Raw genomic sequence first — 15,566 nt, 5'->3', positions numbered from 1 at the left:
GGAATTAAAAGCACAACACACTCAGCAATTCAGGTCCTTTGCAAGAACAGCAAGTGCTCTTAACCCTGAGCCATCTCTCCAGCCCCACCTTCAAAAGTGGGGGTTTCACTTTTCAGGCTGACTTCACACTCTCAACAATCTTTTTTGCCTCTACTTCCCAAGTACCAGGACTGCAAGTTTCAGCCACTATACCTTGTTTCTTTTTTGTTTGTTTGTTTGTTTGTATGTTTGTTTGTTTGTTTCCAAGACAGGGTTTCTCTATGTAGCTTTGAAGCCCGGCCTGGAACTCACTCTGTAACCCAGGTTGGCCTCAAATTCACAGAGATCCACCTGCCTCTGCCTCCTGAGTGCTGGGATTAAAGGTGTGCACCATCACTGCCCGGCTTACACCCAGTTTCTAAAGTAATGGCCAGGCACCAACATCCACACACCTTCACAAGACCCAGAGTGATAATCCTCAGGTCAACTGTCACACAAGTAAAAAGGACACTTCAAACAAAGCCAGACGAGAGAAGAAGGAAGATTAGTCTGGGAAGGAAAGGAATCAGGGCAAGTGTCTTTGGGAAGTGATGGTAAGGCACAGACAGGAGAGGGGAGACAGAGGTGAGCAAAAAAACAGGACAAAGTACGCTGTCAGAGGGCACAACCCTGGGGGCAGAGTCAGCGTGTCCTGAGGTCAGTGGGAGGCTGTGTGGCCACCTCCAAACTGCAGGAGAGTAGGAAGTGAGTAATGTCACAGGGTGCAGTGCGTGCAAGGCATTTATTTATTTGGGTTGTTTCTCAGCCTCCTGGAGCTATTGAAAAATACTGAGCTGTGGAGGGGGGGGGGGTTGGCAGAAACTGGTTCTGGTGCGCCCTCAGCCTGGGGAGTACCAAATGGCTGTAGAGAGCTGGAGCACAGGAAGGGAGACATGGGCTCAGCTGGCTGTGGTGGGCAGGGCAGATGAGCTTGAAGGTAAGTGATAACTGCTGCTGAGGCATAGCGCTGTATCCCCCACATCGGAGGGTGGGACCTTCGAAGCCGCCTTAAGAAACAACCAGGCAGTTACTCAGAGGGCCAAACACAGGCACCGTGTGGCCCAGCTAGTCCACATGAAAACTTGTTCTTGTGAGTCCTGGCAGCACACACTTGGAATCCTAGCACGCAGGAGGTAAAGTAGGAGGAGCCCGGGTTCAAAGCCAGCCTGTGCTCCTGGGGCTTGGTTTTCCTTTCGTTTCCCTTCTTATTTCGTTTATTTTTTGACACAAGTCTCACTATGCGGCCCTGGCTGGCCTCGAATTCAGAGATCTGCCTGTCTCTGCCTCCTGAGCCTGGGATTAAAGGTATGCACCACACAAGACCTTTTGTTTTGTTTTTGTTTAAAAACAAAAACAAAAACAAAAACAAACTAAAATCAAACCCCAAACCTTGTACTAAAACGTCCCCAGTAGCATCATCCCCCCCCCCCCCCCCCCCGGCAAAAATATGGATCAACCCCGGGGCCTGTCAGCAGATAAATGGACAGACCAGATGTGGCCTAGTCACACAGTGGACCTTACTCCATGAAAAAGAGGGAAGCATTTCATAATTGCTTACTACAGCTAGCACAGTGGAGACCCTGGCAGCAAAAGTAGCTACCACAGTTAGTTAATCTTTCATTCAATTGGGCATGATAAATTTAATTCAATAGTTATAGACATTTCAATTGGCTTTGAAAATTAAAAACTTATAAACTCAAGTTCCATTTGCTTTTGGGATACCATCTTACAAGGACTCCAATTTTCAGTAAGGCTTGTTAAGGAAGGGAATGGCTCTGTTGCCTTTAGCCTACTGGCTATGGGTGGGATAGGACCTCTGTTGGTCTTTTCTGTGTCGAACACACAGATTGCAAGCCCAGCGCCACTTTGAGATCTCTGGCAGCAGTTAACTCTGCAGCTCTCACGTGGTTGAGCCTGTATGATAATGAGTGTTCAGAGATGGGTAATGCCTGGGGGACGCTCACCAACCTAAGACAGAGCGCCTGTGTGGCCTGGGCAGGTGTCTCCATGACGGGTAAGGTGACCTGCTGACGTCCCACGCAACCTAAGTCAGAAGCTCATTTTTTTAGTAAATGGGGGACCTGTAGGGTCCTGGCCCCTGTTTTGGGTAACTGTTGCCATGCTTGCTGACCTTGACCTTGATATCCTCCCTATGCTAATTCCCTCTTGGGTTTCACCCTCCTGAATGCTTAAGAGAAGTTCCTTGTCTATGTATCCTGAACAATGGGCGTTAACAGCTTAGATGCAAGATTGTAAAACATTGGTAGTGAACTTCTGCCTTCCGGGGTTCTCCCATTGTGCTGTAAGCCTGTATTTAAGACCTCCTCCCTCCTTCAATAAACAGCATTTGGCATTAAGAAAAAAGAAAAAAAAATGAGGGGAGCACTGGTACCTGCTTGCGCATGAGTAGGCCTTGAGTGAGCGAAGATGCTCAGCGCAACAGCCCACACAGAACCCTACCTTCTCCGTGACCACCTGACACACTAAATCCTTCAGTCTGCCATCTTGGTTTTGGCATGTTTATCCATCTCTAGTTTCCCATTCTGTTCCTAGTACCTAAGAGTGTAGCACACAGTGCTCAGCACATGTTTGCTAAAGGGAAAAACTTCTCATCATTTGCTGTGGGCCAATTTATTGCCTAACCAAGGCCACAACCTTCCTGTGGCTCAGTGGTTGGTGGTATCTCTGATTGTCCATTCCAAGGAAGAGGAAGGACAGAGGGTCTGGGGACACGAGGCGTGGGTTGTATTGGGCCAGAGTCCTTTGCAGAGGATATTTTAGGGAGGATGAGGGTGACGTTTGAGCTGCTGTATCCAGGAGCAGTGTAAGGCTGGGGCAACATAAGAAGGATGGTCCAACTCATAACTCCAGGAAGTGAGAAACACCTAGGGACATTTAGGAAACACCCACTGCCCCTAAACCTCACAGTATTATGGGGCATTCACTAGAGAAGACTGTCAGACATGGGTTTAAACCAATAGAAAGTCTTTATTAATTGACCAGTGACTACTCTGAGTATTCGGGATCCCAGCATAGCACCGAGCCTTTCTCAGGATGAGCACAAAAAAACAAAAACAAAAAACAAAAAACAAAAAACACCGGTATCTAGGGTTGGGGATTTAGCTCAGTGGTAGAGCGCTTGCCTAGCAAGCGCAAGGCCCTGGGTTTGGTCCTCAGCTCTGGAAAAAAAACAAAAAAAAAAAAAAAAAACCAGTATCCTGGGATTGATATACTTCAGTTAACAAGAACAGTTATCCAGTAGCAGAACTGCAGAAGCTAAAAGGCAAGGTTAGTACATTTAGAGACTTTCCCATAACTATGGACTTGGGTGGATTAGGTCTTTGTTTTAATTTTGGCAGGTGGTGCTGTCTACGTGCTGAGTTTCACAGCCTGAATGTTATTTCCATCATGGAGTCTGTTGTGCTAAGGTCTGGGACCCTGTTACAACAGTCATTACGCACACTCCTGCGTCTAACCTCACAACTGCTGTGCTTTCAAATATTCCCACAGTGTATCCTCTTTCATCACCTCTGTCCTCATCTCCTTTGTTAGCTTGGGCTATTGCGGTAGCCTCTTCACCCCGCTCATGTCTGTCCCCAACCCCATAGTCTCATTGCAACAGCAGGCGTCTGTGGATCTGTCTGTGAATCTGTAAGTCAGTCAGTTCCTCCCAGCTCCAATCCACCCACGGCTCTCATCTCACAAAAACCCCGAAGTCCTCCCGTCCATCCACAGAGCACTAAATCTCTTCCCATTTCCTGTCCCACATCTGGTCTTCCCTACTCCCGCCACTCCCCCAGTCCAGCTCTGTTTCCGAACACTCTGAGCCAGTGACAAGATGCCCCAGGAATTTTGAACTCTCCATGGTCCTCCGTGGCTGATGGCCATTCCAGTCAGTTCCTGGTGGCACTACAGCAGCCTCTGCTGGCATCTGAGATGGTAACCCCACTCTTCAGGAGGAGCTCTGGAGAGCGCATTATCTGTATTGTGTCCAGTTCCTGGGTCTCCAGAATGGTTCAGTCGCTTTGGGCCTGCACAGTCCCCTTATGAAATCTGAGAAACACTAAGTGCAAGGAGAGAAGAGGTGACCCCAGAATGTGTCTTGGACCATCATTAACTCATTCATTCATTCATTCATTCATCCATTCATCATGTACTTATTCATGATGACATCAGGTTTTGAGTATGTGTAAGCCCTGTAACGATTAAATTAGGGGAGTCAGCATATCCCTCACCTCAGACACTCAACCCTTGTTTGTGGTGAGAGGACTCTTTCCCACTGCTTTGAAAGATATTGTGCATGATTCTGACTATGGTCACCCCATCCTACACAGTGTACCCAAACCTGCTCCTCCTGCTGACTCCCATTGGTTGCTCAACATCCATCCCCAGCCTCCGTGGCCACCATCCACCCTCTTTTCACGGTGCACCTGTGAGGTCATGCTTGTCTCTGTACCTGGCTTGTCCCGCTCCACACAACAATGGCCTCTGGGCTCTGCTACCTTGCTGCAGATGACAGCATTTCCTGTTTGTTTCAGGGCTGAATAGTGCTCTGTTGTGCAAGTCCTTTACGGTTTCACCCGCTGGATGCTCAGGCCTACACATGGACCCTGGACACTTCTTGAGACCTGAGCTGCAGTGAGCAGGGCAGTAGACGCTCCTCCCAGCCCATGGCCCTGTACTCAGGAGCTGAGGTCTGTTCACCTGGCTTTATCTAGCTGGAGAGGGGGTGTCCATTTAGAACTGCCACCAGGTCGGAGGGCCAGACCTGCACCACCTACCCAGGTACCCTCTGTCAATTACTGTCTTTGGTTTTTCAGCAGTGGGGCTGCAGCTTAGGACCTTCCCTGTACTGGTGGGTTACAGGCAAGGTCTCTAATGCTGAGCCATACTTCCAGACCACTTTTAAGTGTTTATTTTGAGAAATCGTCTCACCAGGTTGCCCAGGCTGCCCTTAAACCCCTGATCCTCGTGCCTCTGTCTCCCAATTGGTGGGATTTGAGCAGTAATACCACAGTGGTAAGCAAATGTGAACATGAGTTGCTGGGAGCGAATCTTGACACTCACTTAGGACATATCTTTTGGCCAATGAGATGTGCGCTGGAGTCATGGTTTAACAGATAAAAAGTAGCCATAGTGACGATGCACACCTGTAATCCCAGCACTCAGGAGGCAGAGTAGGAGGATCAGGAGTTCAAGGTCATCCTCAGCCACTTAAAATTCTTCCAGAGTTTTGAGCCCAGTGGGATCCCCATCTCCCAGGGGACCCAGAGGTGACAGAGATTAGCTGTATCCACTGATCAAACTGCAGGTCTGAGGGCAGAATGAACAGCTGCTGTCAGGACCAGTGTGGTAGACAGTACTTGGTACTCAGTGCTTGGTACTCAATGGGGAGCCCATAGTCACAAACGCAGGCCAGAGGCTACAGGCTAGGGTCACACGACCAATTGTAGTGATGGTTTGTTCTACAATCTGTTAGTGTAACTGCCGAAACCCGGTGTTTCCAGTCCCATCCTGGGAGTCTTCTTTAGCATCACCTCCATTTTGAAACAGCAGTTTTTGGGGTAAAACCCTGTGTTACATGTTTAATATTAATAAAGAAGTTCAGACGTCACACAAAAATGGTTTTTGTTTATTTGTTTTTCAAGATAGAGTTTCTCCATGTAGCCCTGGCTGCCCTGGAACTCCCTCTGTAGCCCTGGCTGGCCTTGAACTCAAGGTATGGCTGAACTACATAGCAAGACCTTGTCTCGGATATTTAAATAATTGGCCTGGAGGGATAACTCAGCAGTTGAGGATGCTGTCTACTCTAGCTGGGTGGTGGTGGTGCACGCCTTTAATCCCAGCACTCGGGAGGCAGAGCCAGGCGGATCTCTGTGAGTTCAAGGCCAGCCTGGTCTACAGAGTGAGATCCAGGAAAGGCACCAAAACTACACAGAGAAACCCTGTCTTGGGGCGGGGGGGGGGGGGGGGGGCCGCGGGGCGGGGGGAGGAAGAAAGAAAAGAAAAGAATGCTGTTTACTCTTGTAGAGGACCTGGCTGGGTTCAGCTGCCAATGTATTAAGCAGCTCATAACTGCCTGTAACTCCATCTCTAGGGGATTGGATGCTTCCAAGGCACCTGTACACACACACATACACACACACACACACACACACACACACACACACACACACACACACACACTTAAGGAAAACTCAAAAGTATTTTTTTAAAGATTTATTTACTTATTATGTATATAGAAGAGGGTGCCAGATCTCATTACAGATGGTTGTGAGCCACCATGCAGGTGCTGGGAATTGAACTCAGGACCTCTGGAAGAGCAGTCAGTGCTCTTAACCTCTGAGCCATCTCTCCAGCCCATCAAAAGTATTTTTTAATTTAAGCAAAGATATAAGGAATTGGTTGATAAAGCTGTAAATTTCTAAAATATCTTCTCTAGGCTGGTAAGATGGCGCCGACTGTAGTCACCAATCTCTAGAAGCAACGTGACGGAAAGAGAAAGCTAACTCCTGCAAAGAGAAAGCTAACTCCTGCAAGCTGACCTCTGACCTCCACCTTTGTGCCATGATTGAGTGTGCACACACACACCAACAGTAAAATGTAATTTGAAAGCCAGGCCTGTTAGTGTGTACCATTAATCCCAGCACTCGGAAGGCAGAGGCAGGCAGATTTCTGAGTTCCAGGACAGTCTGGTCTACAGAGGGAGTTCCAGGCAGCCAGGACTACACAGAGAAACTCTGTCTCAAAAAAAAAAAAAAAAAAAAAAAAAGTACAATTTAAAAATAAAGTAAATGTGGAATATGTTCTCATGTATGTATGCTGTATCTCAATAAGAACCCCCAAAACTTTATTATCAGGGAAGAAAATTGTCAAGAAGATAGCTAGATAGAGACACCGTGGGAGAGCTCTTGCCCAGCATGCACCAGGCCCTGACTTCCATCCTCAGCATTACACAAACTAGATGAGATCCCAGTGCTTGGGACGTGGAAACAGGAGGATCAGGAATGGAAGGGTATTCTCAGCTACACAGCAAATTTGAGGCCAGCCTGTCTAGTCTGGACTTCACGAGATGTTGGAAAGAGAAGGAGAGAGAACCAGAGCATTCTGGGAGAAGTTGGGGCTGTCTACATTGAGTCACAGCTGTGCCACCAAAGCTGTGTGACTTTGAGTAACTCCATTAGCCTCTCTGACACTCAGGGTTTTGCTCGTTTGTTTGATTTCCACCTCCCTACCCCCCGCCCCCGGGATCTCTCCATTTTATATCATCTGTGAAATGAAAGTGACAGCTGACAGGCAGTCCCAGAGGTCACCAGAGTGAAGCAGACTGAAGCCATCGCCGAGCAGATGTTCAGTGATGGCGGCCACTGTTCTTGCTGCAGGTGCAGTACTGGATGAAGATGTAGAGAATGTACCCAGGACAGTGGGACACACCTGTAAACCCAAAACATAGAAAGCTGGAGCCCGAAGATTCCCACAGGTTGGAAGCCAGCCTGGGCCACAAAGTGAGTCCCTCTTCCTTCCTTCCTTCCCTCCCCCCTTCCTTCCATCTTTCCTTCCTTCTTCCTTCCTTCCATCTTTCTTTTCTTCCTTCCTTCCATCTTTCCTTCCTTCCTTTTTCTTTTTCTTTTTCTTCTGAGACAGGGTTTCTCTGAGTAGCCCTGGCTTTCCTGGAACTCACTTTGTAGACCAGGCTGGCCTCGAACTCACAGAGATCTACCTGCCTCTGCCTCCCGAGCGCCGGGATTAAAGGTGTGTGCCACTATTCCTGGCACCATATACACCATTTTTAAATCCTTCTCAGAGCTGTCCTGACCGTGGAGAGCTGGTGGGCATGTGGCTCAGCAGTAGAGAACTTGCCTGAAACCTTGGGTTCCACACCTAGCACTGCAAAATTTAATAAATATAAATAACTTGTCAAGTTGCAAAAGTAGCCTCAGGAAACACATTTATCAAAAGGAACGCAGGATGCGTTTCCCCAGTGTTTGAACTTCTGTGCACTGACTTCTGAACATGGACATGCTCTTCTGTAAACTGCTATTTTGAAATGAGGAGGAAGCTAAGCCAGACTTCAAACATCTGCAGCAGCCGGTACAGGACTGGAAATATCAGAGGTTTGAGCGATTACAGTAAGAAAATCCAGAATAAACTCACTGGCGTTAGTCATGTAACTGGAGCTGTGGCCTTTGGCCTGCATTGTGACTGTGCTTTCCACGCTGATTACCAAGTGCTGGGTACTATGTACCACCTGGACCTGTGACCCTGACTGCAGCTACTCACTCTGCTGTGGCCTCTGCAGTCTGGGTGGAGCTCAGTGGATACAGCTCTCCCCTGGAAGAGGGGAACTCATTCAGTGTTGGCTCACAGCTCCAGGGCTCGGGTGGGGCTTCACTCCTCTCGATGGAAGCTTCCTCTTTCGGGGATTCTTGGGTTTCCTCACAGCATGGAGACTGAGTAGTAAGACTGGTCCCTAAAGAACAAAGCATGACTTGGCTTCATGTTACCCACAGTGACCTCAAACTCACTGCGTAGTAGAGGATGACCCTCCCAGCTCCATCTTCAGAGAGCTGAGATTATAAGCGTGTGCCACCACACCCAGCCCAATCAGGACTTTTTATTACTTCCGCTGAATCCTAATAATCACAGGAGCCTTGGGTTCAAAGTGCCAAAGATGTAAACCTCACCTCCCAATAGGAAGGGCCGGGTCTAAAGGGCATGAGGAAGGGGCAATGCTAACCGTACAGCTGCCTTAGGAACAGAGAGGCTTTTCAGGCAAGGGGCGATGAGGGGCAACCTCACCTGCAGGTCAGGGAGAAAAACAGGCAATTGTTTATTACCCAAGTTTGTGGATCCCAGGAATCCTACCTGCAGCACAGAGAGTACCTGGACCTCCAACCCAGGCTCCTTCATTGAGCCAGGAATGAAGACTGCTGATAGGGATTGTTTTGTTTTTGTTGGTTTTGGGTTTTGTGAGAGACAAGGTCTCATGTAATCCAGGCTGGCCTCATGCTCACTATGCACGTAAGGATGGCCTTGAGCTGATCTGCCTGCTTCCACCTCCTGCGTGCTGGGATTACAGATGGGGACTGTGTGTTAGCCACTTACTATTTAAACCACAGCCCCAGAGCACACCTTACTGGTCAGCAGGTGTGTCCCAAACCAGACCTGAGATTCTGTCCTTGTAGCTCCTGTTTACGATTAATTCCCCTTATGGTGATGTTGCCCAAATCCTCAGCAATTGGGAGGCAGAAGCGGGAAGATGGGAGTTCAAGGGTCGGCCAGGTAACTTAGCGAGACTCTCCGTCTCAAAATGAAAAATTACAGGTGCGGCACTGTAAACCAGAGAGAGAGAGAGGAAGTATGGACTGGGGTGTGGTTCGGTGCAGAGCGCTTGCCTACCCATGTAACACCTTGGGTTTGATGCCAGCATTGCAGAAATAAATGAGAACAGTGTTGTATTGGGTAAAGATTAGCGTCCCAGGAGCATAGTTCATGAAGTGCTTCTTGTGATCCTGGAAGGAGTCGCAACATTTTTGCCTTATGCCCAATTCGTTGCTCTCACTGGGGCCTAAAACAGCTTGACACCAGCTGGAATATGTGGCACCCTGTGTCAGGTCTGCCTCTGTGGACAGGGGTGGCCTCAGGAGGGCTTCCGGGCAGTTACTAAGTAGCTTTGTTCATCTTTTCCAGGAGTGAACACTGAGGATGTCCCACCTGTGTGTTTGACCAATGAAACCAACCATCTTGTGGCAGGGGGCTGTGTTCCTGGGTATTTGTCCTTGTGCTGGTACCAGCCTGAGTGTTGTTGGCAAGGCTCCCCAGTTTCCCTCCGTTGGGAGAAAGGGGCCCGGACAGTCCGGCTCCGTTCTGCCCACTGGGAGGCGCCGCCTTACAATCCCGGTCTGCCATCTCCTCCTCTATCTTGCTCTATCCTGCCCCGTTTCCTTCCTCTACCGGGAAGTTGTTCAGATGTCCATGCACACACTGTTAGGGATATTACTGTATCATTTGTTTATGTGTACGGCTGCGTAAGTGTCTGTGAGAGGCCAGAAGAGAGCGTCAGAGGATGCTTGGACCCAAACTCCAGTCCTCGGAAAGGACGGCCATTTCTGCAGCCCCTGCACTAAGTTAATAGAAATTCAATGTAGCTGGTCCCCAACCCCTAAAGTCTCCTGCCTGTCTTATTTTTCTCCCTGATGCTGTATTTCCAGTCACAAGGTTGCAGAACCACACACAAACTGCCTTTTTTGTGTTGAATCTCGGTTCTGTTGCATAGTCAGGTGGCCCTTGATTTCAAGATCTCCTGGACTCAGCCTCCTGGGTGCTGAGATTATAGACAAGTATCATCAAGCGCCACTGATATGCTAGTATTATTTTAAAATTAATTTGAGAAGCTGAAGAAATGGCTCAGTAGTGAAGCGCATGTACTGGCTGGGCGGTGGTGGCGCACGCCTTTAATCCAGCGGTCAGGAGGCAGAGCCAGGCGGATCTCTGTGAGTTCCAGGCCAGCCTGGGCTACAGAGCGAGATCCAGGACAGGCTCCAAAGCTACACAGAAACCCTGTCTGGAAAAAGAAAAAAGAAAAAAAAGAAAAAAAGAAAAAGAAAAGAAAGAAAGAAAGAGGCAGCCGGGCGGTGGTGGCACACGCCTTTAATCCCAGCACTCGGGAGGCAGAGCCAGGCGGATCTCTGTGAGTTCGAGGCCAGCCTGGGCTACCAAGTGAGTCCCAGGAAAGGCGCAAAGCTACACAGAGAAACCCTGTCTCGAAAAACAAAAACAAAACAAAAACAAAAAAAAAAAAAAAAAAAAAAAAAAAGAAAGAGGCACCTCACATGAGCACTGGGAACCGAACTTGGGTCCTCTGCCAGAGCAATACCTGCTCTGAACTGTGCAGCCATCTCTCCATCCCCACTGGTGGGTGTTGTTGTTTGTTTGTTTGTTTGTTTGTAAGTAGGGTCTCATGTAGCTCAGGCTGGCCTAGAACTCACCATGTAGCAGACCTTGAATGCCCTATCCTTCTGTCTCCACCTCCTGGTTGGAAGTTTTAAATTTTTTGAGACCAAGTCCTACTCCAGAGCTCTGCATGGTTTGGAATTTACTAAGTACCCCAGATGGCCTGGACCTTGCAGGGTTCCTCCTGCCTCAGCCTCTCCGGGCCATTATCATTCCTTCCCCCGGTCTGTCCAAGAGCCGTGAACAGGGCCAGGCACACAGCAGATGCTCTGCAGAGCAGCTAGTGAGTAACTCGGAGTGCACAGGGAACAGGAAGAAAGAGGGAGGTGGAACTTTGGAGCAACAGGTTTTGGGGAACCAAGGGACAAGGAGGAAGCCCAGGCCCCTGAAGGCAAGGGTGTGGGGCAGGGATGGGCCGCCAGGAGGCAGGAGGTGGAAGGCTGAGCCAGGAATTGGGGCGTCCTGTTCTCCCACTTGAGTCTGCCTACGCACCCTTCCTTGGGCTGGGCCTTGCGGAGACACTGCAGGGGAAGGGAGAGAATGGGGAGGGGGGCACGGGGGTGCCTAACTGGTACAGCGGGTTTGGCTGGTCCCTGCGTTTGGCATTGACTGCACCAGGGAGAGGAGTACGATGCTAAGACAGTCTTGGGTCCCGTGGAGGGAGAGGTAGCGCCTTGATCCCTGTCCCTCTTGCAAACCCGACACCCCCCCCCATGCCACACCCGTATTTAAAACAGGCCATGCCTGTCTTGTCCCTGGCACATGTGAAATTCCTCTCCCTCGGACCTGTGGGTCTAGACCCAGCCTTTCTTGGTCAGATGCAGGGGTCCAGACCTCCTCCCTCAGACTAGACCCAGGCCCCACACTCTGGCTCACACACTCCCCCAGTGAATCCCTGGGCATTCTTACCTTTTCTATTCTCTGCATACCTGTCTGCCTCCACCGATCTCCTCTGTGGCCAGGAGGCCTATCAGGACCCAGGTTTTCTAGTTCTGAGCATCCCTCTCGGTGTCCACCAGCCCTAGGCCAGGCCATCCCTCCTGAGCAGTGACAGGTGTGGGGTTTCTGCGTGGCCTTGAACCCCGTGCAGTGGTGAAGCAGGGCTGGGTGGGGGTGCCCAGGGCGGCAGCTCCTCTGGATGGAGCTATCAGGGTGGAGAGAAGGTGGGGTTTCTGCCACACCACCCACCTCATGATGGACTGGCTGATTAGAGGGGGACAGAAGGCAAGCAGAGCCAACTTGGGGTGTCAGCGGCCCACCTCTCACCCCACCCTGTGTGAGGTCTTCATTTCCTCCCCCAGAAGGACCCTACAGTAGCCTGGGGACAGCGGGACTTCTCCCATAATTTACCCTTCCCCATCCATTTCCAGGACTGGGGTGTTCAATGTTCATTTTCAGCTGTCTGGGTCCTGGAGCTCTGGGAACCCAGACTCATCCCTGCCCTGTCCCATCCCCACCCCATTCAGGTTCCTCCTCCCTGACTCAGGATTGAAGCCCCAGCCTCGCCCTCTGGGGAGCCCTGCCTCTCACAGACTGAGCGCTCCTGGTATTTTTGGCAATTACTGGATTTTAATGGAAAGGCTGGGCTCTGAAGGTGATAATGGCCTGATTCTTTGGATGCATGGCCTCATGACCCAGTGACCTCCCTCTCCCACACGTGAACTCCATCAGCAAAACGGCACACTGCTGTGCTGGGGGAAGGGCCTAACACACAGCTAGAGGAAGCGAAGAAATGGCACTGAACTCTGGGCCAGGGATGCCCATCCCCACTGTCACCAGGGATGGATATGTCTCCAGATGTCACCATCCATGGCCAGAACAACAAGGCTCCCCTCTGTGGCTGGAGGGACAACCCCCCCCCCCCCCCCCCGAGCATCTCTCCAGCCTTTGTCCCACCAGGCCTGTCCACTCAGATCTCGCCCTGCTGCACCATCTGCCCGCAGTTTTCCCTATACAAGCTGACACCACAGTCTGCAGACACATGGACTTCATCGTGCCCACCTATACGGGCATCACTCCAACCGTTCATCTACCTATCTGCAACAATGTATTCGTGTGTGTGTGTGTGTGTGTGTGTGTGTGTGTGTGTGTGTGTGTGTGTACAGGCCAGCATTCAACTCCAGCTGTCTTTGTATGGAGCCATCCACCTTTGTATGGAGACAGGGTCTCTGTCACTGTGACCTGAGGCTCCCTGGTAAGAATAGACAGGCTGATCAGCAAGCCCCAGCCTCTTGCCTCAGTGCTGGAGACCACAGGCACTCACTGCCAGACCTAGCTTTTTACCTGGCTTGTAAGGGTCCAAATTCGGGTCTTCATGTTTGCCCAGCAAAAGTACTTTACAAACTGAGCTATTTCCTAGCTAATCCATCACGTAGCTTTTCTTTTTAAATTTATTTTATTTTATGCATGAGTATGAGTATTTTGCCTGCATGTATGTCTATGTACTATGTATGTGCCTGGCGCCCTCAGAGGTCAGAAGAAGGCATCAGATTTCCTGGAACTAGAGTTGAAGGTGGTTGTGAACTACCATGTCAGTGCTGAGAACTGAACCTGGGTCCTCTGCAAAAGCAGCCAGTGCTTTTAACTGCTGAGCTGTTTTGTCCAGCCCCCATCATATAACTCTTAACACTTTGTGATCACTTTTGAGACAGGGCCTCATTCTGTATAACAAAGACTGAATTCAAAATCAAGACTCCCGCTCCAGCCTCTGGAGTGTGAAGTCACAAACGTGCATCACCACACCATGTTTTTTTTTTTTTGTTTTTTTTTTGTTTTTTTGAGTTTTCGAGACAGGGTTTCTCTGTGTAGTTTTGCGCCTTTCCTGGAACTTGCTTTGGAGACCAGGCTGGCCTCGAACTCACAGAGATCCGCCTGGCTCTGCCTCCCGAGTGCTGGGATTAAAGGCGTGCGCCACCACCGCCCGGCTCACACCGTGTTTTTAATGCCTTTCAAAAAAATTTTATTACTGGACATGGTGACACACACCTTTAATCCCAGCACTTGAGAGGCAGAGGCAGACAGATCTCTGAATTTGAGGCCAGAGTGGTCTACAGAATAATTTCCAGGACAGCCAGGGCTACACAGAGAAACCCTGTCTCAAAAAACAAACAAACAAAAAATTATCTTTAGGTTTAGTTAGTAATATGTGTGGGTTTGTGCACGTGAGTGCATGTATTTGGAGACCAGACCAGAAGACGGTGTCAGATGCCCTGGAGCCTGTCTGTCTGTCTCTCTGTCTCTCTCTCTCTGTCTGTCTGTCTCTCTTTCTCATTCCTTCCTTCTTTCTTTCTTTCCTTTTCTTTTTTCTTTCCTTTTTTTTGTACAGGGTTTCTGTGTGTAGTCCTGGAACTGGCTATGCAGACAGTAGATAGTCTGCTCTCAAATTCTCAGTGATCCACCGGCATCTGCCTTCTCAGTGCTGGGTTGAAGGCATGTACCACCACACCTGGCTCTCTGTGCTCTCAACCAGTGAGCCGTTTCTGCAGCATCACCACATCATATTTTTTTAAAGTGAAAAAAGGTTGGAGAGTTAAGGGCACACACTTCCCTCACAGAGGACCGGAGCTCACAACTGTCTGTGACTCCAGTTCTAGGGGATCCAATGCCCTCTTCTAGCCTCCTTGGGCACCCCTGTACTCACGTGCACATTCCCAAACACAGACATACATCTATAACTTAAAAAATAAAGTAAAATCTTCAAAAGTTATTTTTGAAAATTGAAAAAAGATGTGTGAAATTAATCTTGGAAATGTAACTTATTTAATCTAAGATTATTTCAACATACAATTCATATCAAATTTATTGAGATATTCTACAGGTCTAATGCCCAGTTTTCAATGGTTTAATTGGTGTGTAATCTCAGCAAAGCATGCTGCTATTTAAATTAATTGAAAGGAGTATAATTGAAAGTTTGTACTTTCTTAACCACATGTACCTCAATTCATGTGCTAAATAGTCAGATTAGCTCAGAGCTATGTCTACTTACCTGACTCACTGTGGGCCTCTCCAGATACTAGCTGAAGGGAGGGCAGGTGGATGGATGAATAAAGGATAGATCAATTTGGATAGAGAAGTGGGTGGGATGAGTTGATAGATAGATGGATGGATAACTGTATGTGTGGGTGACTGGACTGATAAATTGAAAGATTGATATCTAGAGCTAGAGAGATGGCTCACTGGTAAAGAGCACTTGTTACTCTTCCAGAGGACCCAGGTTCAGTTCCCAGCACCCACACAGTAGCTAACAAGCATCTGTAACTCAAGTCCCAGGGGATCTGATGCCTTCTTCTGGCTTCCTTGGGCATCAGGCATAAATGTGATGCACAGATATAAATGCAGGCAAAAACACCCACGCAATAAAATAAAATTTAAAAAATATTGATAGCTGAATGAATGGTGGTAGATCAACTATTGGGTCTGGTTGGGTCTGTGACTGGATGGATGAACACAAAGATGGACAGGTGGTTGGATGGATGTGGGTATGTGGATGAATGTGTGGATGGGTGGAAGGATGGAGGGAGGATGTGTGTATGAGTGGATGGTAGATGGAAGACTTGTATATGGATGGGAGAATGAAGTAGTGGGTATGTACATGG

The sequence above is a fragment of the Peromyscus eremicus genome, chromosome 1 (genome assembly GCF_949786415.1).
Source record: "Peromyscus eremicus chromosome 1, PerEre_H2_v1, whole genome shotgun sequence".
Taxonomy (NCBI): domain Eukaryota; kingdom Metazoa; phylum Chordata; class Mammalia; order Rodentia; family Cricetidae; genus Peromyscus; species Peromyscus eremicus.
This window is presented reverse-complemented; position numbering follows the sequence as displayed.